At 40.4% G+C, this 27,714-nt stretch overlaps 1 long non-coding RNA gene across 1 annotated transcript in view; it reads left to right on the forward strand.

Annotated features, from left to right (window-relative positions):
* Positions 1–18,149: 18,149 nt before the first annotated feature.
* Positions 18,150–27,714, forward strand: part of LOC127530620 (uncharacterized) — a 234,277-nt gene continuing 224,712 nt past the window's right edge. Inside the window, exon 1 of the long non-coding RNA XR_007937266.1 lies at positions 18,150–18,554. This is a non-coding gene — a long non-coding RNA (uncharacterized LOC127530620). The remainder of the gene's footprint in view (positions 18,555–27,714) is intronic.

Genomic DNA, 27,714 nt, shown 5'->3' on the forward strand with positions numbered 1-27,714 from the left:
TGCGTGTCATAAATCCCTCAGACTACAGTGAGGAGGAAGGACACAGGATTGAGACACCATCCAGAGGATCAGCGTGGTATTACAGGAAGGCAGGAGGAAAAAAATGAGTGGGACTTGAATTTCTCGTTCTCTCATTCATCTGTGAGAAGGCTCCCTGAATCACAGCAGCGGTCACCAGATGGTGCTGCAAAGGCAGGTTTGATCCATGTGTTGCTCGTCCAGGCAGGAGGATGAAGGAATAAGGAAGTGAAGGGGCGCTCGCATCAACATAATCATCATAACTCTGGTGTCTGGCGTGCAGACAACTGACTGATGGCGGCTATAAATCCAGCACACGAGAAAAGAGGCTATTATATATGCTGTGGAGGAGAGTGATGTGTTGCACTTTGGAAATTACAGAGGTCCAGGGGGGACGATGCTCCGTACTTCTTAATGGAAAAGCCATATCATCACCACAGAGTTTCATGCTGTAATTGTCAGTTTGAGCACCAAATGAATGGGATATTGTTGTGTGCAGCATGTCTAAGATGGAAAATGTTAATCACGTTTAGGCATTTATTTATTTCAAATGACATGAAAATCCTGTGTTTTACTGAGGCTTCTAAAGTTTTGCTATTACTTTATAACACTAAGCCATAAATATGATTGTAATAATATGTCTATTTTAATTTAAGTTATCCAGAATATTTTTTTAGTTTATTCATAACTGGATAAAAGCATATATGAATAAAAGATAAATCAAAGTAACTTAAAGTTTTATAGTAAACTGTTCTTTTTTTAAGGGCTTGTTTGTGTTCAGTTATTATGTTCATGTTAAGCTGCATCTTATTGTTGTTGGTGGTCCAGGTGGAATGACTTGCAACTGTTGGGCAGTTTCAACTACAAAGCCAAGCATCATATGTTGAATTTGCTTCTGTAATCACAGTGTGCAAAGTGGGGCTGAACAATTAATCAATTTCAAATTGAAATGTGAAACAATGCAAATTGCAAAGGCCGGAATTTAGGATACACAAGGTGTGGCTATTAAATAATGAGAATAATGCTGTAATTCAGTTTAATTTACTTTACTTTCAGAGGTTGATTTTCCTGCTCATTAATCATTGTGTACTGTCTGATTCAGACATGCACACTGCGGTTTGACTGACATCAGCCCAGTCTCATTATTTAACAGCCACACTTCATACATTTTGTAGCACATCTGATCCAGGGTTTAAACCGTTGTGTCAGTGGTTTTACAAATTCATGCCATCCTCCTTGTGCGACAGTCACACTTTTTGGCTTCCTGTGTGGTAATGCTCCATGTTTTGTATCTATTACAAAAGGAATATTAAACGAAGCTTGACTTAAAAATACATATCTATATTAAAGTTGCACATTGTAAAATCAGTCAGAAAAATCGCAATCACATATTTTCCCCAAACTGTTCAATCCTAGAATAGTCCTAAAAACATTCTTTTAGCAACAAATCAGTTCTATATCTGACTTCCGTACTCTGCTGTCCAACATACGCTGTCCACTGCCGGTCTCCACAGATCTAAGCATTTGCCATTTGATGTCATGCACTACAAACTTGCATTGTGGATGTTGGGGTAAATATCGTTACGATATGATGAGATGCCAAACAGCAGGGAAGCTTAGTACGTTTTCTAGAAGCCCAGAGGTTGGCACTAAGATGGGCGGTGGGCAGGAAAACGGGAGCAGCAGATGGAGTGTCCCATTAGCAGTTGTCCTGTTAGCCGGGGCCAGCTGCCACTCTCTGGGTCCCTCTCTGGGCCTGTCGTCTCCCCTGAGTCAACACAGTAAACCTATTTTGATTTTGGGTTTGTTGTTTTGATGGCTTGCTAGTGAACACAAAAGTTGTACACACAAAGCTGCTTGCACGGAGCAGACGATGAAGGTGAACATTTCGTAGCTTAGCGTTCCATTTTAAAGAGTAACTTAGCACAAGGCTGCCCTCTTATATTGAAAATGTCAAGCCTGTTTCACCTCTGATTAGACCCAGGACATGATATTGATACGGTAATATATCATATCCCTTCCTCTTGTGATACTTTATCAATACTGGGGCACAGAATATTGATATTTTTATTAAAACATGCAGCCATTCTAAATGAATTCCCACAACCAATTTGACTTGGTGGAGTCACGACTTTATGACTCCTCATGTGGTGCTAATCAGATGAATGAGGGTACACTTAAAGGTAAAAAATTGACAGCATAGCACATAGCAGGGGAAAGCAAATCAGACAGTTAATGAATTCAGTTGAAATAAAATGGAATGATAATGATGATAGACACACCAACATTACAATGACTGTGAATAAATACATAATTCCTGCTTATCGTGGGCAACACTTTCGATAGTATCGGGACTTCCTCTGCGATTCCCACCTTTGGTCTCTATAGGGGGCAACAGCCGTGTGGTCAGAGGTGTAATTAGCTGCACACACCACTCCAACTAACGGTCATCTTATGGCGTCCTGGAGGACAGCTGTACATCACAGCTGCAGGATGGAAGCATTAAACCACGGCAGGCAAAAAAAATCTACATTTCACGGAGCGTTAAATTACTGTTTAACAACTTTAAATATGCAGTGTTTCTCTTCTATGTGCGTTACATGATGAACCAACAGATGAATCAGAACTGACACCAGGTCAATGTGAGAAACGGCTAAGATATTATTTGTGGTTCAGATCTATACTAGATGCTAATTCTATACAGTATGTACATTGATCAGCTACGACATTAAAACCACTGATGGGCGAACAACATTGATTATGTTTAAAAAAAAACGACTTGTGTAGGGCTGGGATCTGAGCTTGATGTTTTGGTGATGGCAGCAGGATGCACTCTGGAAGGAAGGTGAGCCAACAGAGGCAGTGTGACGTTCTGCTGGGAGACGTTTGGTTCTGGCATTCATGCGATTGTGACTTTAACCACCTGAACATACTACAGTAGCTGCAGACTGCACACACCCCGTCATGGCAATGGTATTCTCTGGTGATGCTGGCTTCTTTCAGCAGGATGATGCTTCACTGTATGGAAAACAAAATGTTGAGGAAGGCTGTAAGGAACATGACTAAGAGGTTTGTCCTCCAAATTTCCAAGATTTCAATCCAGTCTACAGGATGTGCTGGAAAAACAAGTCAGATCCAGACTTACATGACCTACTGCTGACGTGGTTTTATTGTCAAAGTATACTCTTTTAGCATTTACAAATTATTGATACTGTACATGCGATTGTGGATGTCGGTGTAACTTTACAAAGGCTTTAAAATGTGTTTCAGACATTTTTCTCCCAAGAATTTTTGGATGTGTCACCCACACCCGCAGTTAAATTTAATTTCCTTCTTTCCAGCTTTGAGCTGCCATTCCATTACCTTACTGCAAAGCATTGTGGGAGGTTAGTGTACATCAATGCATAAAATTAAGCGTTTTAATATTCGTGCTTTCTACTTGATTGATGTCATTTTTCTTGTGTATTGAAAAAAACAATTACACAACACACACAATGTACATTACTAGTACTACAATTCTACAATTCTACAATTTCATTTAGCAGACGTTTTTGTCCAAAGTGACGTACAACACAAGCAAGAATTCAGACATAAGGAGAAACCTGTAGTAAGTGCAAAAAGTGCGATTGGTCAAAGGTGTTGCCATCAAGTTGCAGAAGAAATTGCCAACCACCGCCGCCCCCCCCCCCCCCCCCCCCTTTTTTTTTAAAAAACTTTGTCAGCGCTAAATAAGTGCTGGGTTTCGGACCACCTGACTTATTCTACCCCTAAGGTGGAGTCAGATTAAACTACTGCTTATTACAACAACAGTCATGATAATAATAATAATAACAATAATAATAATAATAGTTAATAAATGAGGGGGAAGACTGTCACTGTGTATGTGGGCGCTGTGTGTGGTGAAAACGACGGCAGTGGCCCGTTCACATGCTGTTGCTTTAATAATGCCCAGTGATAATGATGGGATTTTCTTTCCCAGACAGGCAGACTTCATCTTTCACTCACTGCGCTCCTCCATTTGAAGTACGGTCGCATGGTGGCTTCACCCCATTCCATTCACCAATCAAAAACAAACACAAAAAATATCAGAAACACACATGCACTTCTCTACACATGTCCCTTTTTTTTTTTCCCACAACCGTTCTTCTTCACTCATCTTTTTTTTTTTTTTTTTTTAAATAGCTCTTTGTTCTCTTCCCATGTCTATTTTTATCCCGTTCACGGGAGGAGTCGGAGAAATGACGAGGCTTGGGAGACTTGCTCATCTCCATGGCAACTATATGGGAAGCTTTCATTGTCTAATGTATCTCTTTCTTCCACGTTGTGTAGCTTTGCGGCTCTTATCTTATTATCAGATTTGTTCAGGTTCGTATCTTAGAGCACTACCTCTCCAGATGCTCCGTGGATCCCTTCCCCCCCCCCCCCCTTCCATGCATGCTTCCTCATCTCTCCATGCTGTCCACCCCTCGGCAGCCCCCTCCCCCCAGGAGCGGATTGAGCTGTCTTTTCCTCTCTGAACCAATGGGCGTGCTGTCGTAGAGTAATTCTGCTCTAACCCACGCCTCACTCATGAGACATAGTTTGGATGCTGTTCGTCTTGCTACCACTGCGAGGCCTGCTTTCATGAGACCAAAAATCTCTCTGGGCTTTGTTCGGTTCATGGGGGTTTCCCCATTTTTTCCCCCTCTTTACTGGATCCTACCGAGAAATGCAAATTTACTGGCACCCTCACCCCAGTCAATAACTGCAGTATGGCACCCTCTTTTGAAACACACACTGTACTACTGGCCTTGTTTATGATTTCACCAGAAGTGCACATCTATTATTCTGAGCTTCTGTGCTTTTTCTGCTCTGAATGCACCTTGAAATACGATGAATTCACAAATTGTTCAAATAATAATTTGATTTGAGCTCCTCTATGCATTTTATTGTATTTTTTTTAATATCTCAAATTAATTCCCTTATCAGCCTGAGTAAATTCATGACAGCATTTGAAATCTTGTCACTGTGCCCACTAAATTAAACCGTGTAAAAAGAAACAATCTGTGCTATTCCATCACGGATTTCCCAACCGTTAGTCATCTCTTCATCAAAATATTTTCGACCGCCATAGCTCCGTGTCTGTTTAAAAAAACAGGATGTGCATTCAGTTCCACATGCGGGATTCCTTCAGGTCACGTGGCCAGGCAGCACAAACATATGCAGTGGAAGCTTCTATGTTCAGTGGCATTAGGTGCACAAAAACACACAGAGAGAGCTGTGGAGACAGTCATAGGAGCTATAATGGTACCAACATGAAGGGGGTGGGGGCTTCAGAGGACGTGCTCCAATGAAACATGAGCAGGAGACAGAAATATACCACAGAGGCAAACGGCAGACTGATGCACGCCCTCATATTTAATGCAGCCTGCACACCATTAAAGAATAAAAGAATATGCTAGCACCCAGACTAACAATGCCAGGTGAGATAATGAAGTTAATTATGTGTTGCCTTTTGTGCCAGTCCACAAGCACCGACAGATGCCAATAGCCCCGAGGAGCTAAGTGCTCACCCATGGTCCTCCAGACTGCCCCTAAAAGAAACCCTTTTACTGTTCTGCCCGTTCCCTATGGCAACAGTCGGTCCCCTCGGCGTCACCTGCCAGCGAGGGAGCAGGTGGACCCAGCGGGGCCAGGTGGAGGCTTCACCTGTCACACTTCCAGAGCTGTCCCACGCGTGCCAACACAAACACAAACGGAGGCACAAATAGTCCAAACCTGCAATATTTCAAGCAGGTTTCATAATGCAGAGCACATGGAACCAGCTGCACACAACACATGTAAACACACAGGCAAATATGAATAGGCATATTTGCCTGTGATTAGAGTGCCTACAGATAGCAACATATAACACAGATGGTTGATGCGGATATAAAGGAGCTTTTTCCATCAACTCCGTGTCCAAGTGAATCTCGAGGCCAGCCCAGCTGAGTCTGTTTGGATTTCACAGCTAATTTCTTTTGCGAGAATAGTTTAGTTTTATTGTAACGTATGATCTTACATTCCATTTTTCATCATAACAAGGGCTGTTTACTTGCAGCCGCTCTTCATTTCGTCCTGCTTATGTGTTTACTGTAGCAGTGGTGGAATGTCACAATTTTGAGGCACATGAACTTTATATTGTGCTGTTTCATGCTTTTACTCCACTAACTTCCTGAGTAAACCTTTGTACTGTTTACTACATTGCATATATTTGGTACCTTTGGTGGTAGATTTTTATTTATTTTTTTACATCTAGTATTGGAAAACGCACATTTTAGGATGTAATCATGCCGACATTTACACTGGGGACATGCCACCACTACTTTTTGAAATGGTCCATTTTTTTCAGCTCCACTTTCAAAAATCCAAATTTAAAAAAATACTCTAGAAATGTTTGGCACCAAATGAAAATGCTTTTAAAAAATGTGCATGCACAATTAAAAAAACACATGCAATGCAAATGTAGAAGAAACAAATGTCTCCTCAGTGCTGTTGCAAGTAAAATAACCCAGTGCCACAGTGTGGGGCCAAAAAGCTAAGACAAAAATACACACAGGGCTCCCAACAATATTTCTGACATGCTGCCACTTTGCCCTTTTTGCAGGATATGGCAGCTATTTGCAGATTGGACTATAGCCGTCTGTGACAACACAATTTCTGGAATATTTAGAAATTCTGACTGTGTTTGGGCAAATTCTAAATCTAAACACCTCCAAAATCTGGCAGCAACTACTGAAATTACAACTCTTTTAATGATGATTTATAAAGCTGTAGATGACTGATAATCTCCTTCTACAGTCTCTCCTCATGACAAGCATTTGTTTTAAGTTTCTTTTGCCTCTCTATGCCGAGGGATCCACGTGGACCCTCGCAAACTTCGGTGGATGAAATGTACGTCAAACGTACACTGGCCACACAGAAAGCATCAAGCAGCCTGTACTTGTGCAGCAGACACTACGTTTTATATTGAGTGTTTTTATGTTGTCTGTCTATAACATCCTTGGTTATGCCTTTTTGATTTTAAGATGTATACAAATGTAGTTTAACCCTCTGTGGCGTCACTCGTAAGTTTCCTGAGCAGTGGTTTTGAAGTTCGGTGTGGTGGTTCCAGCCATCAGCGTCTTCAAACCATCTGACTCTGCATGAGCATCTCTGAATGTCTCTGGGCCATGGACTGACCTCACACAATATCTACCCATCACATATCAAGCAGCCACATCCCTAATTATGCATAACTTTAGGTCTTAGTACAATTTAAATAGGTGCGTTTGTATAAAAATTCACCCCATGTTCAGTTGTCATGAAAGAGAAAATTGGCCATAGAAACCAAAAGTCATCTTTGCACAAGGTTCTAAACATGATTGTTTTTCTGCTGCACTGGTAACACAGGTCGATGTGGATTGACTTATTTGAGCCAGCTTCTTGTGGACATTTGAGGAACTGCAGTTTTTGGCAGGTGAGCATTGGCTGAACGTTTCAGCCCCAGAGGTTGTTAGTTGTTTATGATGAACTGTCGTGCTTATGCTATTGTTTACAACTTAATGCTGTTATTTATTGTCCACTCTGATTTCACAAAGACCCACAAAGTACATGGTCTTTCTTGTATATACTGATGATTATTTACATTTTCACCTTTTCAGTTTCTTCATGTAAATCTTTTTCCATCTTCACTCTTTAAGGGTGCTTTTCCTTTTAATGTTTAATTGAGCTGACAGCACATATTTATTTTTACTCAAGTAACTTCTAATGAAGTATTTTTAGGTAATGGTGCGGCAAAGCTCTATATGCTTTTTCCACCGCTGCACTTGACCGACACTGTGCATCAACAGTGAGTTCATGTGTACACATTTAAATCCACATTTATTTATATTAGGGCTGGGACTTTAACATGTTAATTTCAGTTCATTAATTACAGAAAAACAAATGTGTTTAAAAAAATAACGCATTTAACTGCATCTTTCTCAGTTCTCTATTTTGTGGCACAGTGGTAACACTGATGCACGCAACCAGGTAGGTGAAAGTAATGAAGCTGAAGTCTGTTTGTGAAGAAGATGCTCAGGGCACATTGAGTGATGTTGGCACACAAGAAAGTTTGATGATGGAAGATGAGACTAAATTGAGCTTGTTGGGCGGAGGTTTTCTTTTAAAAATCCTTCCGATGTCAGCTTGGATAGAAGCGTGGTTGTGTGCAAATTGTGCAACAAAGAGTTTACTTATCACCGCAGCACTTCAAGCCGACGGTATCACCTCAATGTAAAACATGTTGCAGTTAGAGCCAGAGCTAACGTTAGCTACGACAGTCCTGGTAAAGGAAAACGGTGTAGCCATCCCATAATAGACCACTTTTCATGACAATGAAAGTCCTTGAGTTTACAAAAAGTCATAAAATGTTGATTGTAATGGCTATAACTGAACTTTGAGTTTGCAATAATCTGTGAATGTAGTAGACAGATGAAAAATGTACAGATAAATATAAATGAAACAAACATTTTTGTTGTTTCACATATGTGTGTTCATCGATTCAGTCAACCAAAATTCATTTGAATTGAAAACCTTTGCATATTGTGTCAAATAGCAATATTTACAACATAAATGTGATGAATTAGTTAATTATAAAGCCTCTAATTAATTAGATAAATTTTTCTAATCACATCCCACCACTAATTTATGTCTTTACCTTCAGCGAATGAAAAAATATCGGCACAAGAAGAATAATCAGAGTGCTCCTAATGAACAATAGAGGGAGTGACCTCATGCTGGTGATGCAGGGCTGGATGACGGTTGTGTGTGACCCTTGACATGAAGGGAGTGACAGTCAGGCAATCCACAACAGTATCTGAGTTCACAGCCCCCCACCCTGAAATACAACGCAATCAATACTGGGGCAATGAGATGCGGTGTGACGAGCGGTCTATCAATACCTCCGGGCTGAAGGAGGTAGATTCATAAATCAATCCCATCTTTCGGGTTCTGATTGTACAAGAGCACATACAGTAGCAAGACGAAAGGGAACGTCAGCAGTTTGCTGTGTTTTCCCCAACAAAAAACAAACCCTCTAAGCAGAAATGATAAAAAGTTTCCACATTTATTAACTGCTGCAGTGTGTAGCAGATATCTGTTTTAAATGGATATGCAACAGAATTCTTCCTCTGCATATACAGTGTTTTAGGAATCAAATCAGTAGTGATGAATGGAGGAAATACAACATTACGCTGCAAGACTTTTATGGAACTTGACAAACAGATTGATTATTTTGAACAGAGAAATGACAGTGATGGAATATGCCATGATATTAAACTACTGGTCCAATGAACAGTACTTGATGGTTTGGCTTTGACAACTGAAGTCAGTCCCAAATGCCATTAAAATTATATGTTTTCTTCTTTTTCATTCCTTGGCCTTGGTTGCTATCCCCTCATGGGATGATGAATGTGCAGGGAGGCAGTCGCACGCCACTTCTGGGCTGACAGTGTGGGACAAACGATGTAGTGGCTTCTAATTCTTTTTACCCGAAGAGCAACCATTATCTTTTCTGAACCACTGCAAGACTAACCAGAGGATGTCGGGGGTTGCTTATAAGAATCACGTCTATCTATCAGGGGCAGCCATCTATCTGACTCTCTTGTCATGCTACTGTTCATCCATTGAAGCAGGAGGCCAGTGGACATGAGTGGTGACATGTGTGGACAGTGTGATATCACACTGTCCTGTTCACTGTCTGCATCCCATTCTTCCTAAAAGGGGGAATATCTGTGCCAGGGCACTAGGGTCTGACCTCTGCTTCCACAGGTACCCCCAGTTGGGAAATCAATGAAGCGCGTGCGCACGAGGGCTCCCTTAGGAGAGTTCACATCTGCACACATCGGCGCTGTTTTGTCACCACCATTTTTTCTCGGCTCTGTCAGATGAGATCAGAAGGCACAAATGTGCAACATTTTCCGCACCTACACTGGATCTTCACACACAAATAACCATAGGATACCCAGGGGACAGGTGATGATGGCCATACTTAGCACATCTCAGGAATATTTACAAAATGAGAGAAATGGGCCACAAAATCTGTAAATACAATGTTTTCATAGTTATATAATCTCACGATCATGTTTTTGAAGCATGACTAAACTGTGTGAATTAAAGAATTGCTTCAAAGTTGTGCACATTTATTGTTGTCACATCACAAAGCTCAGCACAGTCGACTAACATTGTCAAAACACAACCTGCACTCCAAAAATTCCTCCAAATCTCTGCTTCTCTCTCAGGCTGCACATCTATTTGCTTTCCAGGCCCTTGAGTTGGCTCTGGTCTTGTCTTTGCTTGATACTGTACAGTATATGAGTTTCTCCCCTCAGGTCTCTTAGACATGCAGAATACTGAGCTGTGCACATTTAGGTTGACAGATTAGTTTACATTTGGTTTGACACCACAAGAGAAGGGCTTGGCTTGCCTGCAGTAATGACCGCTACTTTCTGGGTTGGTTTAGTGTGAAAGCATGGCCTGCCAGGAGAAATATGGCGGTCCAAACCCTGACCCAGTAGGACCTGCACATGAGTGCACAGCCCTCTGCCTTCAGAATACGAGGTGAATCATCTATATGGGAATCCTCATCTATATGGGAATATATACCAAGCAAAGCAGAAAGAAGCCCTGGGGAGGATTCTGTTTCTAAATTAGTGGCCACTGAAGGCCGCATTACGGAAGAATGCATAATCAGGCTTCAAGTGCGCTTAATTCAACGCTGACCATCTTAGGGAGAGAGAAAGGGAGAGAGAGGGAGAGAAAACAAGTCAGTCAGTCATGTGCCTTTTTGTAGTATTGACAGTGATTATAGTATATGCATCATGTGTGTAATTATAGCATAAATCATTTAAAAGACGATTGAGTCAGATGCTCGCTATTTGAATGTGCGTTACTTGATTTTAATCATTCCCTGCATTTAGAGCCAGGTTTAAATGAGGCTGTCATTTTTTCCATTTTTCAGACTATGGCGAACAGACACATCAGACTAATTTGTGCTGCTCATACCTGATTAATTTGTTCCCATCGTTGTGTGGCTACCTCTCTAGAAGAGTAGCGCAGCTGCTTTGCGATGGTTCAAGTCCCTTGGCTGAACCCCACCACACACACACACACACACACACACACACACACACACACACACACACACACACGGACACACACACACACGGACACACACACACGGACACACACACACACACACACACACACACACACACACACACACACACACACACACACACACACACGGACACACACAGAGACAGACATACATGCATGCACCTTCTTTCCCCAAGTGTGAGCTCTGCAGCTGTTCCTGTTGGGAGTCTGTGATTTGGATCGCTATGACCGGAACAAAGTCTACACAAATCGAGAAAAAAATAGATGCCTCAAGGAAGATTGGTATGAATGGATGTTGGATATGTTGCAATATGTATTCCAGAAAAAGCAGAACACATTCGTGCATTTGTACCCCTACACTGATGCTTTTGAAAAAGGTCTTCCAAGCCACCAATTGAAGTCTGCTTAAGCAAGGCATTTAACCTCAGAGCTCCACAGCAGATCCCTGGTGGCCAAAAGCATTAGACTCTGGCAGACTCGTGTGCTCCCTGCTGGGACTGTGTCTAACTCTAGAAAACTGGGCATTTCTAAAAAAACATCAGCTCAGCCAACCTACCCTGAGTAAATTATTGCAAAAGAAGTAAAAGGCTGATGCTAATTGTACCAGGATAGCTGAATAATAGATCAAAATGAATGTTTATTATTTCTTATTTATAAAAATGTTCAAAGTGATGTATTGCATCCAAAGTAATACAGATAGAACAAAAAAAATGAGGTGCAAATACAATGAATAAATCTTAAAATCTCTCTCCAGTCATTGACTGAATGCCTAAAAGCTTATCTCTGTGTATGAAAGTTACATATTTAGGTTTTTCCTCGACAGTAATCCCTTTCTATCTGGAAATGGCTTAGATATCGCTACACTATTGTCTCTGTTAGGCCATTTTAAACAACAAGTCATTCTTGTCACGACTGTCCAATTATATATATTCCTAATATTGTAGATGGATGATGGAAATTTATATTATTTAATAAATAAAGAAGTAGCATATGCACAAATATTGCATTACTGCATTATGAATTCTGAACAGATTTTGATTATGTGGTGTGTTCACCAAGAAAGCATTTTAGCATAGTCAAAGGAAATTATGTTAAATAGGATCGAGTTTATTTATGGAGGACATATTATTTAGAATTAGTTTATATCCGTGATTTTAGTTTTAGTTTATAACATAAAATCAGACAATTGTAATTAACCAGTTTAGAAATCATGGTATTAATTTTGTTAATCAGTACTACCATAAGTATATTATTGTTATGCTAGACATGACTGAATGTTGCAGTTTTGAAGGAAAAGCAGGGTCCTCCAGCCTCTACGTCAGCCAGTCTATCCATGTATTGATCTCAACCTAATCAGCGTGACCAATGAGCCATGAACAGCACAGCGATTGCTGATTACTCATGACTAACTCCGGTCATTTAATACCTGTCTTACACATATAAAGAATGTAGAATGTTTCAGTAAACCTCAAATGCTCATCTTGAATTTTCCTGCATTTCAAATGTCCTCAAGATATTACAATGAGGACAGATTCCCAGATTGGAATAAAACACCGTTCAAGCTATCAGAAATTGCAACATCAGAGAGAGACAATATGTTATAGATTGGTGTATAATCAATGATGATGTCTTTCAGGCTAATAATTATTGCTGTAAGCAACAGCAATAACTGCAAAGTAGCAGCACACCATTCATTATCTATGCAGATGAAGAAAGAGAAGACGGCAGCAAATCTATAAAAAATGTCAACAACAGGATTGAAAGTGACAATATGCCACTACAGTTGTGTATGTTGGTGTCAAACATGAAAGTTCTTGGCATAGTTAGCATAGTCTCAAATGAGCGGGCTAAGCTGGCCTCAGCCGGTTCGCTGCAATTTCCATCATCCAATTATGCGGCGATAGATTTATCGGTGGATCTGGATACTTGGATTGTGATTTGATGACCCAGATGATGCGCTTTAGTGGTTTGGCTTGTATAGTGATCTGAATCATATGGATGCCATCCAGTCACACTGCTTGTAGTGCTTGCTTGAGCAATGTAAAATTAATGACACGGGGCAGGGGCACTGTATAGTGAGAAGATTTTTAAACCTGGTTGTGGCTCCTATCTTTATGATTGCATCTTTAAACTTAGCCTTCTCATTTAACTCATACATCATCTCCATAGTAAGGAGGTAATTATGTTTTTGGGTCATTACAGTGAGCCCTCAATCCTCAAGACTACTGTCAGCGAAGACTTTGTGCTCATTTTGCTCCATTTTAAGAGACAATTTTTTTATTTTGGCAAGAGGACTGAGTGATATAAAAAGACAGTTACTGATACAAAGCTGTGAAAACAGCAATGTGACTCTAAGACTTTATACAACTTGGATGCAACTCATAGTTGCTGTTTCCACTCTTCTAATAGAATCCCAATTACAGAGGGCACCTTGTAAATTATTTACTGAGATATAAGTGGTCTTCACTCAATAGCATGTCAGTGGCTTGTGTAATGGGAAAAGATCATGTTCATTTGTGTTCTGTTGGATCTGTTGTCCTTACAAGGCATGAAGTGTTGACAAGGTAAGAAACTTCTTGTGAAGATGGGTTTTTTTTTCAAAAAAAAGAGTGAATGAGAAGCTTCGAAATAATTTATTAGGAATGCAATTATGGTCCACTGACGGCATGTGAAAGAAGCATCTGCTGTCACTATTGCACATCATGCCAAAACATTTATTTATCTTAAACTGTTTAGTGTTTGAATATAAAGTTTCAGACAGCATAGTTTTTGGCACTGAAAATATTTGCCGTAAGACCATTGCATCTCTGGAGGAACTTCTCTGATAGCAATTGTGTCCAGCAGGGGGGATTTCCTCTGTGAAAGTGAGATGGATGATGGGATCGCATGGCTGAAATACGAGAGAGATGCAGCATATTGAGGTACATCACAGGCTTCTAGTACCTGATTTAAGATAGTGGCTCCCAGGACATCAGCAATGGCACTTGCTGATAAATGGTGCAGTTTATATTCATAGATAGATTACAAGATGATGGACCTGATGTCTGGTGCCTAAAAGACATTTGTGCTTTTGATTATCAAGACATCTTTGTTTTAGACCTTTGACTTTCCAGATCCGATTAACAATGTTTGGTCAAAATGATGAAAGAAACTATTTTCTGGTGATGTCATTCAGGGTAATCGCCCAGCTATAAGGCAGCTTGCTCATACATTTTCAAAGTTACTGACTGTATTGTTTAACATTTCAACAACTTACTGATTGAATAGCATTTTGGTAACCACTCATCCTAAGGTTAGATGGTTCAGAAGCATGTGTGGGTTAAAAGAAATCCAATAAGTCTGACAAACTTGCCTGTAGCCCTGAGACTTAATGGTGTTCACTCCAGCCATATAAGAACATAATGAAAAAGATCAATATGATTAGATGCATTTACAATTGCGGGTTGGTAACAGCTAATTTTGTAATGTTGGTGTATACCGTTTTCAACTGAAGCTCAGTCATCATGAATACATATTTGTTGTCATCAGGTTGGCAGTCATGTGTAGGAAAGGCCCAGAGACTTCTCCAGTTAGGGACACATGCAGAGGCTGTCAGTGTGTGGACTCTGACAGCTGAAGACATTCAACTACCTTTTTGATAGCGGTTCATTTAACAGTCAACCTGGACAGGCAGCCCCAGGCTGTCATATTTGTTTTGGACTTTGTCCATGGCTTGGCTGAATAGTTCTCTCGACTCCACTGCACTCCACAAGACATGATGGTGGTGGTTATTGTGGGTCATTATACATAAGCCATCTGTCACAATGGCCCACCAATGATCTCTAATACTCTCCAACCCATTAAAAATGATGGTTTCATTAAACAGGTTCCAAAGTAAAATGACTATCCAGAGATTAGTGTCCCTTTCCTGTAGCCAACCTTGGGTACAGGTCAGATAGTAAGATAATGTCTAGCAATAAGTCTGGAATGCAGCGGCTAAACTCATTGCTCTGTCCAGGTGAGCTGCTAAGAAGTTACAAAGGCCTTCCTCAAATGCTTGGGTTCACCTAATACCACACAGTTGGCCTGGGGAGTCCAAACAGTTAGCTTGCATGCTTTGTGCAAAAGACCCAGATTCTCCATCTCATCAAAATCACAGCCAAGGAAGGCTTAACTGCATTCTTGGGAGTACCCAAGAATGGATTTAGCATGCTGGAAAAGACAAGAAAACACAAAGAATTGTAACTGAAAAGGCAAAAAATGTTGGCATCTTCAAATCATCTGTGAAGGTGCATAGCAAAGCCATTCCACATAAAAGCATATGTGACACATACTTTCATATGGACAGGAATGAATAATTGATTTACTTAACAAAAATCGATGAAATTCATTACCAATGAATTGTCAACTAGAAAAGCACTCAGAGTGCAGACCTCCGCCAAGGATAGAGAGGAAAACAGAAAACCCATGCAGTAAAGGATCACGAGCTGGAATCAAACCTGCGTCTCTGAAACAGTTCTGTTTACAAATCACCTTCTTAACCAGTTGAGCTATCTGGACACCTTGCTCCAGTTTGTTGGATGACATGCTAACCTAGGATGTTTTTTTGTCATATTTTGGACCACATACTAAAACATACTAAAAAATTCAAAGTGATCCAGAATCCAGGATCCTTTCCGGATTGCCACCAAAATTAAATCAGCTTTTCCTCTTACCATAGTCTACATCCCCTCAAAATTTCATGTGAATCTGCCCAGGCGTTTTTGAGTTATCTTGCTAACAGACAGACAGACAGACAGACACACAAACGCCGGGTGTCACATAACCTCCTTGGCGGAGGTAATTAGTTTGATACGTCATGCTTTTTAGCTCTGCCTCAGAATGCTCTGACATTAAAACATTGCAACTTATTGGAGAAAAGTGTTTCACTACCTGATGTGTGTCGTTGCCCAATGAGATTATATGAACATATTGACCGCCTTTCTCATGGTCTGATATCATCCAGGTCAAGCTCACTGTTGATTGATCCGTTGCTGATTTCAGGAGAACTGGAGAAAAACTAGATGAACTAAAAATTGGACCAGGGTTTTCGCTTGTGCAATGCATGTTCTGTGGCCCACCAGACTTATGCTGAGCCCTGCTGAAGGTTTGCTTAGTTGGAGAGTTCACTAACTAATTTCTGTAATTTCTGACATTCTCAGTAGCATCAAGTGAATAACGTTTGCTCAGCTTCAGGTCGATGTCAATGAAAAGCAACCAGCAAACAAATCATCTTCAGTTCAGCTGGGCACCCAGTTCTCAGTAAGTTATCACAGAAACTAAAGATGTCCCCAGCTGACATCATGGATTAGGATCGTAGCAGATTACAGCATGTTTTATGTGACCATTATCTGCACTTATCTAGGCCTGGGTGTTTGTCTACATTCACTGCCAGGCACAGAAGAGACAATAAAACTTGTGGCACGATGTTTGGCTTAAAATTTAACAGTTCTGGCTGGATGACATTAAGCATCCTAAAAGTCTCTGTCATGGTGCCTGTTGCTAGCTAAACTGCCCCAATGCTCTCCACTTGTCAACATGAAACTTCCAGCAGTCCAAGGGACTGCCTCCTCAGGCCGCTACAGTATTAAACAGTAAGAGCAAACAGCTACTGTGGCTAATCTTAAATACGTTTTATATAGGTAGTGTCTACAGATACGGACCGTACCTGTAGCCTGTGGCCTACTGATACGGCACTTTCCCTTAACATAAATATTAATGAGCCGTACATAAATATTAATGAGCCGGCTGATGAACACGCTTCGTGATTGGCTGGTAATCCGACGGACATAAATATTAATGAGCCGGCGACGCTGATGAAGGCGCTTCCGTGATTCGAGGTGAATCTGCGGAATGAATGGCGGAACTAACAGCCAGCAAACTATAAGTATTTTTTTACCTTCAAAAGTAGCGACAGACTATTACATATTAACAACCTAAACAAAACCCTGACGTATTTTCTACGTCCGTCAACACAGACACTGCACGTCAGTCACTTTAATGTTAGCGGACTCTGTTGAATGACTAAGTTACATCACCACAAACAAATCTCACAATATCACAGTAAATCGAGTTTGTGGTTTTTTTTAATTCATGCCGAATTAAAGAGCTGCTTCTCACCATTCACGAGTGTTTGTTTCATATTCGACATCCTTAACTTTATCTTGTAAATTAGCGTCCGAAATTAAATGGGAACATTTGCAATGGAGTTCGTCAGCCGCTTCCACCACTGAACGCGGTAAACTAATTAATAGGAACTGGACTTCAAACAATTTAGACACGGCGTCTAAAAGCGTAAAAACTACATTGTCTACGTAAAGTGTGAGAGGAGACGGTGTATTTTTAGTTAAATTATACAATGTTCGCCGTCAAAGTCATTCATATAAACTGCCTGTAATGTGCAGCAATAACCATCGCCAGCTCTTCAGTGACCTTAACACGTCCGTACCTCTAGTACAGATGCTACGGGTACGGGTCCGTACCTCTAGCATCAACCTTTTATATAATGGGTGTCAAGAAAACAGTTTGTTGCTGTTTTTTGGAGGCCTATTGACACTATATTTCAGACATTGCCCCACCAGAGCTTTACAACAAAGTTTGTGACTACCTACATAACAATAAGGAACTGCTTGGATGCAGACAGGCAATTTTTATTGTCATTCCATTGCAGTGTTATTCAGTTTTCAAGCATATACACTGGATTGATTTTTATAATTTAAAGTACTTGAAGTATTATTTAGGAAAATGGTATTGGATTGGGACTTGGTATCGTCAAATACTAAATAACAAATGACTCAGAAAATAAAGGAACTTGATCAGAAGATGCCTAACAGAAACTACAGGATTCTACCTTAATGCTGTTATCAGTCTGTTGCTGCAGTGCTAGCCACCTGACAAAAGACATGTATACACGTGGACAAAATTGTTGGTACCCCTCAGTTAAAGAAGGAAAAACCCACAATTCTCACTGAAATCACTTGAAACTCACAAAAGTAACAATAAATAAAAATTTATTGAAAATTAAATAATCAAAAACAGCCATTACTTTTGAATTGTTGATTAACATAATTATTTAAAAAAACAAACTAATGAAACAAGCCTGGACAAAAATGATGGTACCTCTATAAAAGATTGAAAACTATTTGACCAGAGTGACATGATTAACTCAGGTGTGTCGTTTAATTGACATCACAGGTGTTTCCAAACTCATAATCAGTCAGTCTGCCTATTTAAAGGGAGACAAGTAGTCACCCTGCTGTTTGGTGAAAAGGTGTGTACCACACTGAACATGGACAACAGAAAGCGAAGGAGAGAATTGTCCCAGGACATCCGAAAAAAAATGATAGACAAACATCTTAAAGGTAAAGGCTATAAGACCATCTCTAAACAGCTTGAAGTTCCTGTGACAACAGTGGCTCATATTATTCAGAAGTTCAAGTCCCACGGGACAGTAGCCAACCTCCCTGGACGTGGCCACAAGAGGAAAATTGATGACAAATTGAAGAGACGGATCGTTCGAATTGTATCCAAAGAGCCCAGAGCAACCTCCAAAGAAATTAAAGGTGAACTCCAAGGCCAAGGTACATCAGTGTCAGATCGCACCATTCGTTGTTGTTTGAGCCAAAGTGGACTTCATGGGAGACGACCAAGGAGGACACCACTGCTGAAAAAAACTCATAAAAAAGCCAGACTGGAATTTGCAAAAATGCATGTTGACAAGCCACAAAGCTTCTGGGAGAATGTCCTTTGGACAGATGAGACCAAACTGGAGCTTTTTGGTAAGGCACATCAACTCTATGTTCATAGACTCAAAAACCAAGCAAACGAAGAAAAGAACACTGTCCCTACGGTGAAACATGGAGGAGGCTCAGTAATGTTTTGGAGCTGCTTTGCTGCATCTGGCACAGGGTGTCTTGAAAGTGTGCAAGGTACGATGAAATCTGAAGACTATCAAGGCATTCTGGAGAGAAATGTGCTGGCTAGTGTCAGAAAGCTTGGTCTCAGTCGCAGGTCATGGGTCTTCCAACAGGACAACGATCCAAAACACACAGCCAAAAACACCCAAGAATGGCTGAGAGAAAAGCGTTGGACTATTCTAAAGTGGCCTTCTATGAGCCCAGATCTGAATCCCATTGAACATATGTGGAAGGAGCTGAAACATGCCATTTGGAGAAGACACCCATCAAACCTGAGACAACTGGAGCTGTTTGCTCATGAGGAGTGGGCCAAAATACCTGTTGACAGCTGCAGAACGCTCATTGACAAATACAGAAATCGTTTAATTGCAGTGAATGCCTCAAAAGGTTGTACAACAAAATATTAAGTTATGGGTACCATCATTTTTGTCCAGCCCTATTTCATTAGTTTGTTTTTTTAAATAATTATGTTAATCAACAATTCAAAAGTGATGGCTGATTTTGATTATTTAATTTTCAATAAATTTTTATTTATTGTTACTTTTGTGAGTTTCAAGTGATTTCAGTGAGAATTGTGGGTTTTTCCTTCTTTAACTGAGGGGTACCAACAATTTTGTCCACGTGTGTAGTCTCAGTGGTGTACACACATCCATGAAGGGCTTTGGCATGACATGAGAGCGTGCTGCCTGTGGTCCCAGCCACTGGGGAGTGCTCAACATAACATACTGAAGCAGGGTACCAGAAATGCAATGTTGTTGCAGTTCATTCATTTAAGTAGTTTACAGAAATAATAATAATACAAAACTTATTAATATTATAATACAAAGGTACACAAGGAGCTCCACGATTGTCTTTATTGTTGGCTAGCATGCACCTAAAACAACCTCAAAGCTAAATTTAACAGCTAGCAGCTCAACAAAAACAACTGAGTAATCGTGCAACTCATGATCTGAATAGTGGACTATTTGCTTCAGTAATCTATGGAGTATTTGACGAAGAAAATAGTTAGCTGCAGCCCTAATGAAGGCACAGGTTGTGCTGTAGGCTGTCACGTGGCTTCAGCCCTGATCCAACTGGAAAGGTTGAAGCCTGTTAAAAGCACTGAAGCAACATGAGACATTTTCTAGGCATGTGAGAAAATATTTCAGATTCTAATAGATTCTGTCTTATTGACAGGAAAGAATTTACAAGCAGAGATTTCTTTGCTGCAGAACCTCTGAGCACCACTTCAGCTGTGTTCCCTTCAGTGTGGAGGTACAGCCTGCTACAGCTCTGAAACATGGGCATTTTGACAGAAACTGGTAGGTGTGTTGACAGAAATGCGCATGTTGACAGATGAGCTGTGATTGGCTATTTGGGTTTAGGCAACAGTTTGAAGGTCAACAAGCAGCTGTTTCTGAAGACCTGCCCTGCACCCTGGTGTGTGCTGTACATTGCTGTTCTTCAGGCTAACAGGACTACCACCACACACTTCACTGATCAATGTTGTGTAGTTTAAGTCACAACACACAAAGGACAATGAGCGTTAGTGTTCTGTGGTTCCTACCTTCCTGGTCTGTGACTCCTTTAAGCATTCAACACCATATGCTCTGGTGAAGTGGTGAATTATTGTATTCCTGACATCATTAAAATTTTGTAATAATGTTGAAAACCCACTGTAAATATGAGCTCATAAGACTCATAAAAATTTAACTAAGATGTTCTCAATTTTTGATAGTTTTGGATAATTTAAGAGGAAAACGTGTCATTGGAACATTTAATTGTATTACAGAGTTGCTGATTCACACTGATTGCCTAACTCACTGTATGTTTCCTGTACTGAGCAAAAATTGAAATCAGTGTTAAAATCACAATTGTTTCTCTTTTTCATATTTTATTGCAGTTTCACATATAAATCAGGCACTGCTCAAATTGAAATTGAAATTTCTCTTAATGTACAACTACTTACATTGAAATAAGGCTGATTCTTATTCACAGTGCATCACCCAGAAGCAAAAATTGAAATAAAAACTGTCCATTAACTCTTAACCTAATATCAAATCAACGCTTTTACTTGCATGTTGCGCGATACAGTGGCACACAATACAATGTTGCTGTTATGGGCATATAAATTTACGCTGAACATAGTTGGGGATTCAGTAAGGTAACATTATGTTTTTCCCATTGGTCTTAAAACATTGCCATACTGCAGTTAGTGATGGGTTTTTTTTCCAGGTGATTGAACATGTTAGTTGTGCTGCTTTACAGATGAGATACAAATCTGATGTGCTCTTTGCATAGAATTTGCTTGCACTCAATCGAAATATCTCCAATCAACAGATGCTTCATTTCAAGGGACTAATTCTTCATCTTCTGCCCCAGACATTAGATTTTTATTTCGCATGTCGGCTCTCTGTTCTTTATCACTCTGTTGCACAGGCTGCTGCTGCAGGGGTGCATGTGCAGAGGCATGACGGCTCCCCGTGGCGTCATGCAAAGCCGAGTGTGAGGTCAAGTGAGGCCAAAACATCTCGATCGCTCCCTGCTGACTGACTGTTAGTTTAAGCAGCGCCTTATTTGACGTGCTGCAGATTTTTCTGATGAGCAGAGGACACATTTTAAATGCCAATATTGCTGTTTTTCATCTTCATTTAATTGCAGGAAACCAAAATCATGAATAAGATTGTTTACTTAATTGTGCATTGCTACTTGGCCCACATTTCAGGCAGTTTTGTTCATGTAGGCAGCAAGGTGGGGAAGTTAACCTGAAGTGTATTCGCTAAACCATCGAGTCAATATTTCTCATTTTTTTGGAGCAAAAAATGACTAAATACTGCTTTAAACCCATTCTGTTGCTCATCCGAATAAGTGTTGGTGTAAGATTTTCATGTCTATTTTGTAATCGTCTCTTTGATTGGCTTATGCTGCCCACTGAAGTCCAGAAAATCAAAAAATACCCACAGGTATAATGCTTAAAGTGTAGTAAAAGCAGCTGTTGTATGTGTTTTCTCCCACAGTGACCCGACAGACAGCAATGGGAACATTCCACGTTCAAAACGGAACTTCAACAAGTGACACAAAAATGGGATTTAGGCTTTATCAGAATATCAACCTTTATTTTTCAATTTCACATAAGCAAAACTTGAATGAGGATTTAGTGGTTGATTTGGCAAATGTTCATCTAGTGAACCAGCCAACCTCCATTAAAAAGCAGCACATCCACTTCCTTCTATGGGACCGTGTCTCTCTCATCCATCAGATGAGATACTGCCGTTGCTGTTCAGTAACTGTGATTTCTTAATTAGCATTTGATAGTGTAGATATTAAAGTTACAAAGTGATTTACACAGAAATTTGCTAGAGTTTCCCTTACATTCAATAAATTTACTCAAACTTGCAGTAAAAAGCGAAAGGATAACACTTTTCCTTCCAGATGCTACATAAAAAGAGGCCGGCGGGTTTTACACCACCTGAAATATAACCCATCAATTTCAGTGACATACAATTTTGCTGGAACATTGTCACAGTTTTATTTGCATTCTCCACTTTTTTAGTGTGGGAAATGCATTTTTCTTTTTTGTTGAAGGATAAAATGTATATTCATTTCAGGATGGTGTTCTCGATGTGCAGATATTTATTGTCAAAGGAGTGTGGTCGTAGCACGGAGGTTCAAGGTCAGCTTACAAGCGGAGCTGATTCAAACGTGAATATCAGGTTAAATAATGCGTGCAATAAATAACAGCTCCACATTACTAATAAGTAGGGTAATAAGTAAGATTTTACTGCCCTATCCCACAAAATGACCATAATATATCTGGGCTGGGCTGATAGAATTATTGATCAATTCCAGTGAATCAACACAACTCACCAGATGGAGAGATTTCCTCTCTGTTTTGGAAATGAAGCTTTGTGCTCTTTGGAATCTGAAGACATTTCCTGGCTCCTATTTTCACCTGCTGCAAGACGGACGACGGAGCTGTGAGCAAACCAACTGGCATCAAAATGTGTCATATTTTGTAGCCAAAAAAATACTGCTTTGTAAATTAGCACAACTTTTTATGACATGATGATTGTACTTTTCTTTCACTGCTCCACTCTCAGGTGGTTCAAGTGTCTCGGAAGTAATTAGGAATTGTGAAAATGTGACTTTAAGTCAGTCACAGCAGCTGGGAGTCATTATTCTGGAGGTGTAGGTGGTGGAGACTTGTGACTTTCCAACATTGTTGAGAACCTCCTGCCTGCAGAAAATCACTGAGATAAGTCACAGCAACTTCTAAAGCTGTGCAAACCCATCATTCCCTAATGTAATCAATTTTTTTTTTCCCATTTATGTCAGTTTGACATCTTAGGTCCTAAATGATTAATCATAGTAAGTGTTTCAAGCGTGAACATGCTGCATTTTATGTGGTCCTCATTTTTGATGAAGATAAAGAGAATCTGATTGTTGCTTTGTCACATGCATTTTAGTTAAGATTTGAGTGTTTCATTCAGGGGCTGCACAGTGAGGTAGGGGTTAACACTTTTGCCTTGCAGCAAGAAGATCCCCGGTTCAAATCCCAGCCTGGACCTGGGATCTTTCTGCATGGAGTTTGCATGTTCTCCCTGTGCATGCGTGGGTTTTCTCCGGGCACTCCGGCTTCCTCCTACAGTCCAAAAATATGCTGAGGGGAATTGATTATTCTAAATTGTCCGTAGGTGTGAATGTGAGTGTGATTGTCTGTCTGTATATGTAGCCCTGCGACAGATTGGTGACCTGTCCAGAGTGTCCCCTGCCTTCGCCCGAGTCAGCTGGGATAGACTCCAGTACCCCCCGCGACCTTAGTGAGGATAAAGTGGTGTATAGCAAATGGATGTTTCATTCAGTTCTTTAAAATATTAAAACTTACCATGACAAGAAAAGCCACCCGAACTGAGATGGATATTTGCTCAGGCAATATATTAGAAAATCAATCATCCTGGGATCTTTCTGCATGGAGTTTGCATGTTCTTCCTGTGCATGCGTGGGTTTTCTCCAGGTGCTCTGGCTTCCTCCCACAGTCCAAAAAGTGCTCACTTTCATCATATCTAAATATCAAGCTACCTTGTCAATAGCCAATTACCAATTACCTAAACACAACAACTGTAACAGAGGTTCAAAAATTGTAGTATAAAAATAATATGCTGGGATTTTTACCTTGTAAAGTTTTACGTGCCAGACTGGCTACCGTTGTACTTTCCACATCCACAAACACTGAAATACTGTCTGGACAGCTCCAATGGCGTCTATACAAGGGCAGGAGTGTCATTAGACTAGAAAGTAGCATAACGGCAACAAATCCTTGTCCTCAGCTGTTCATGTGTGTGTCGACAAGGTAGTAATGCTATTTCTTACATTACTGTTATACTTTCTGCATCTGTGAGTACATGATGTCAATTTAGTCATCTGTCTAAGTCTGAAAGAGTCCACGTGGACTACTTAGACGTCTGTGTGCAGGCTAAAAATTGCGTTGCATGGTAGCTACTCTGCAAAGGCAATAGTGTGTATGCACAGAGTACATAGATGCTGATCTACTGCATATGTACGGAACAGAGTCCTCCCAGGGGACTACAAATGGACTAGAATGTAATATAACAACATCTATGTGTCTATAGTATCAATAAAATACCCAAGTGCATGTCTGCAAGTTAGCATATCCATAACTTTAGTGAGGGGCAGTGACTTTCTTTTTAGCCTTTCTTTGGTTGCACATGGTGTCCTATAAAACCACTTTCTTTTCATATTGCAGTTTGGATTAAGGTGATAATACAGGTTAACTAATGAACTGTAGTGGTTATTTGTAAAAAGCCAGGCCAACTGTTTCCCCATGTCTAGTGTTTAAAGTGTTCTCAGTTAAATGAATCATTTTCTCACTATATTTACTATAAAGACTTGATCGTGGTAGCAAACTTCTCGTTCACTACCCAGCAAGATGTATGAGAAATGTCAAACTGTTCCTTTAATACTGGACACTTGTGGGGGGCTGTGGCTCAGGTGGTGGAACGGTGAGTCCGTAAATGGCATGGTTTGTGGTTTGTGAATGCTAAGGTCACACAAACAGTGGAGAAAACACTCTATTGGTGTGTGTGAATGTGAAACACTGTAAAGCACTCTGAGTACCTTTTAAGTCGAGAAACGTTATCTAAGTGCCAGCCATTTAATGCTGCTTTCCTCCCTGAAGTTTGTGCTTGTAATTCACTTAAATATACTGTAGATTATTTTTTATTTAATAATTTATTTCCATTTCTTAAACCCAGCACACTGTCAGTAAACTAGATTTCCTTAGAAATAATGATTTTTGACTGAAAATGAGTCAGAATGCACCTTTAATGTCTTACTATATAGGGCTAATGTCTAGCTGTAAAAATGATAGCGTCCATCCATGGCTCATTTAGCAAATAAGATAATATCTCTTCACGTACCTGCCCGACAAAGTCACAGAGCCTCCCACTAATTTGCTTTATGACTTACTGCTCTGTCTGTGTGATAAGCTGTGATAGTCACCTAATCTTGTAACTTGTGGCAGCTGTGAGCTATCTCATCAATTAAAAATTCCCAGTGGAGGATCAGATCCCAAAAGGAATTAAAAAAATTATTATCCAATTATGATCTGCTTACAGCTGTGTAATTATACTTGACCACAGTTTGTTCTGCTGAGTGACGGGGGGATTGCTGAAGTCCATTTCTTTTTAATTAACCCGCATGAAGGTTCAAAAACTTAACGGAATGCAATGGTCTGAGCTGAAATTATGAATCGTCTGATTCCATGTGAGCTCCAACCTGTGGCATTTCCTGACTAATTATAGCCGAGGTATGTTGCTTTCTGAAAATAGCCCTGATTCATTTTTAACTGAATGCGAACAACTGATGTAACTGTGTCCACCAGTGCCTATTTGAATTAATTCTCATGTTGCGTTTTTAAACCAGAAAAGCAAGCGCATGAAAAGATGCCACGCAGAGCAGAAGCATCACGGCTGACATTTTCTGCAAAGAATCTTAATATTCATTCTTCTGCACTCACTTTCTTCCAGCTGCAATGTAAAGCCCGAAGAATGCAATTTCCTCCTTAAAGTGTATGTTTCTGAAAAAATGGAGCGTACTACACACTGCAGCGTAATGGACAGCTGATGGAATGTGGTTCAGTTCCTGGGAGAATCCCCTGCTCTTGTTTCTGATTGGAGGAGGGAAAAGAAACAAACACACTTACATGAGAACAATGTAGTCCAAAACGGGCAGAATGCTCCATACTGCAGATTTCTGCAAGTCACAGAACGGGCATAACTGTGTTTCTTAATGCTGCTGCTTGCTCCTGTAAATTTATCTTTTCTGTTTGTTTGTTTGTTTACCAACACACTTCATGCTCTTGCTGCACCTACAGTACCTTGCATCGCTAAGCCAACCCCTCTCTACGGACTTAAAAGCTTTTCAATGCATCTGAAAATATTTATGAATCTAAATACAGTTATTTTTCTTCGGCAACTGAGTGCCAGCAGTGAATGCTGCAGAAACCAACCTATAGGGTCATATTTGCAGACTCAAGCATAAAAGTCCATTTGGGCAGAGACTATTGACTCACTATTGCGAGGATGGCTAATGGCACTAAAAGAACATGTTTTTGTGCTGAGATGGAGTAGGTTATCCACCAGCACACGGTGTGCTGAACCACCTATTTTGAAAACATGGGCAGAATTGTATAATCTTGAAGGACAAATAATTATTGCATGTACATGTGCACAGTGTGTGTGTGTAGGTGTGTGTGTGCGCACCCATGCATGGTTTTGATCGATTTTCAATCTATTCCTTCTTTTTCAGCTCAACTGCGAGGCACATTGCCCAAGGTCTGTTTCATATTGTGAATTAATTATTCTCCGCTGAAGTTGTGTTAGAGAGAGTGTGTGTGTTTGTGTCTTGCGTGTGTACTTTGTTATTGCAAAGGAAATGACAGAGCAGAGCATTATTTCCCATCTACCACATCCAGACCTCATATTTTTGAATGCATTAACTCCATGGCCCCTGCGAATGCATCTCCCGTGTCAATCACACTTCTTTGGATTTGAAAGATGAGGGGGGGTGGGAGGGAGAGAGAGATGACCAGGGAGGGTGAGGGTACGAGGTGGTGGCCTCTCGTCATTCTTTGAGGTGCTGTGCTTGTTAAAAAAAAAAAAAAAACTTAAATGCAGCTATGTGCACTGGAAAGCCTCTGCTCGCTGAATTTTAAAATACCTTTGGCACCATTGTTTTTTTTTCCCCTCCTGTGTGTATACAAGCTGCAAGCAGTCACGCAGCTGTTTCCATGGCAATATCTATCTGTGTGAGGAATTCATTAACCCTTTCTCGCAGGAGTTCCGTGTAGAAATCCCACGTAGAATACAGATAGGAAAAGAGGAAGGGATGCTACTGTGCTATTTTTGACAAAACACTGCTATTTATGAAGTGCTACATATTTTTGCTGTGTAGTGGTGAAATCCATGTTTGCTTTGGTGTTGACATCCACCGTGTTACCGAGACAACGGAAAGCTGCTGCTCTCGTGCTTTGACATTTGAATTTAAAGAAAAACTGAAATGAGGACACTTTGACTGCAAGTAATGGCATTACACGAGTTACCCTTTT

This window comes from Acanthochromis polyacanthus, chromosome 17, assembly GCF_021347895.1.
Source record: "Acanthochromis polyacanthus isolate Apoly-LR-REF ecotype Palm Island chromosome 17, KAUST_Apoly_ChrSc, whole genome shotgun sequence".
NCBI lineage: Eukaryota > Metazoa > Chordata > Actinopteri > Pomacentridae > Acanthochromis > Acanthochromis polyacanthus.